Genomic DNA, 2648 nt, shown 5'->3' with positions numbered 1-2648 from the left:
TAGATAGATATAAAAATAAGTTGTCTGTCCGTTACGCCAGATTATATTTTCTATATATATAAAAGAAAACAAACTAGAATGTAAAAACTGGAAATTGCATAAATATTTCGAAATATTTTGACAATAGATTAAAGTAATTCGAAAAAAGAAAAATGGTAAAAAACTAAAAAAAACTAAAAAGAAAAAACTAAAAAAAAAATTAAAAATTGAAAAAATAAAAAAAGAAAAAACCCAAAAAGAAAAAACATAAAAAAATAAAAAAGATAAAAAACTAAAAAAATTAAAAAAGCTAAAAAACTAAAAAAAAAGAAAAAACTAAACAAACTGGGAATTGCACAAATATTTCAATATATTTTGACAATATATCTAAAAATAAGTTGTCTGTCCATTACGCCAGATTATATCTTCTATATATATAAAAGAAAACAAACTAGAATGTAAAAACTGGAAATTGCATAAATATTTCGAAATATTTTGACAATAGGTTAAAGTAATTCGAAAAAACAAAAATGGTAAAAAACTAAAAACAAAACTAAAAAGAAAAAACTAAAAAAAAACTAAATAAAAAATTAAAAAAAGAAAAAAACTTAAAAAGGAAAAATGTAAAAAAAATAAAAAGGTAAAAAACTAAAAAGAAAAAAAAACTAAAAAAACCTAAACAGCTAAAAAAAAGAAAAAACTAAAAAAACTGGGAATTCCACAAATGTTTCAATATATTTTGACAAAAGATTAAGGTAATTCGAAAACCTTAAAACAGATACCCAAAATTTTGAGGTTTATTATCAATAAAAAGAAGAAACTTAAAAAAGAAAAACTAAAAAAGAAAAAAATAAGAAAAGAAAAAACTAAAAAAGAAAAAAAAACTGAAATGAAACTGTATCTATATATCTATATAAATGACGACCAGGACACTCTAAGAGAAATTACAGACTGGGATACCGGGACACAAATGACGACCGGGACACAGGGAATATAAATGACGACCTGGACACAGGGACACAACTCCAACGGGGACGCCGGGGGCATAGGGGGATATATAGATGACGACGGGGACACAGGGAATGTTCGATTAGCAATCACCATCAACAAAGCTCAAGGGCAATCGTTAGAAAAATGCGGTATAGATATGAATACGAATTGTTTTCCCATGGACAATTATTATGTTGCATGTTCAAGAGTTGGTAAACCTGACAATCTATTTATATGGACAGACAATAGGACAGCGAAGAATGTTGTATATTCGCAAGTTTTACGTAGTTAAATATATATCTATATATATAAAAATAAGTTGTCTGTGTGTGGATCTGTGGATCAGGTGACGTCATGTTTGTCCGCATATGACGTCTGAATTATTTCACATTAATACAAAAGAAGAAAAAAACTAAAAAAGGTAAAAACTACAAAAAAAACTAAAAAGAAAAAAAAAACTAAAAAAGCTAAAAAACTAAAAAAAACTAAAAAAAGGTAAAAATCTAATAACTAAAAAAAAACTGAAAAAAATAAAAAAAGGCAAAAACTACAAAAAAAATAAAAACTAATAAAAAAATAAAAAAGCTAAAAAACTAAAAAAACTAAAAAAAAACTAAAAAAAGGTAAAAAACTAAAAAAAACTAAAAACTAAAAAAGAAAAAAAATAAAAAAAAGGAAAAAACTGAAAAATAAAAGAGAAAAAGAAAACTAAAAAAATATGAATAAATATATATAAAAATAAGTTGTTTGTGGGTTATGTCTGTCTGTCTGTCTGTCGAGTGACGTCGTGTTTGTCCGCATATGACGTCTGAATTATTTCACACTAATACAAAAGAAGAAAAAAAACTAAAAAAGGTAAAAACTACAAAAAAAAACTAAAAAGAAAAAAAACTAAAAAAGCTAAAAAACTAAAAAAAACTAAAAAAAGGTAAAAAACTAAAAACTAAAAAAAACTGAAAAAACTAAAAAAAGGCAAAAACTAAAAAAAAAACTAAAAACTAATAAAAAAACTAAAAAAGCTAAAAAACTAAAAAAACTAAAAAAACTAAAAAAAAGGTAAAAAACAAAAAAAAAACTAAAAACTAAAAAGAAAAAACTAAAAAAAAGGAAAAAACTGAAAAATAAGAGAAAAAGAAAACTAAAAAAATATTAATAAATATAAAATATATAAATATAAATATAATATAAATTAGCAATCAACAAAGCACCGAGACACAAATGACGACCGGGACACAGGGAGTATAAATGACGACCAGGACATAAGTAAAAAAAAAAAAACTAAAAAAACTAAAAAAATGGTAAAAACTACAAAAAAACTAAAAACTAATAAAAAAAACTAAAAAATCTAAAAATCTAAATAAACTAAAAAAGAAAAAAAAGAAAAAAGGAAAAAAATAAAGGAGAAAAACAAAACTAAAAAACGAATGTATATACAGACCGGGACACCGGGATACAAATGACGACCGGGACACAGGGAATATAAATGACGACCGGGACACAGGGACACAACTACAATGGGGACGCCGGGGGACACAGGGGGATATAAATGACGACCGGGACACCGGGACACAAGGAATATAAATGACGCCCAGGACACTCAAAGAGAAATCACAGACTGGAACACCGGGACACAAATGACGACCGGGACACAGGGAATATAAATAACGACCGGGACACAG

The sequence above is a fragment of the Artemia franciscana genome, chromosome 9 (assembly GCF_032884065.1).
Source record: "Artemia franciscana chromosome 9, ASM3288406v1, whole genome shotgun sequence".
In the NCBI taxonomy this organism is placed as follows: Eukaryota; Metazoa; Arthropoda; class Branchiopoda; order Anostraca; family Artemiidae; genus Artemia; species Artemia franciscana.
Note: the sequence above shows the minus strand (reverse complement) of the source record.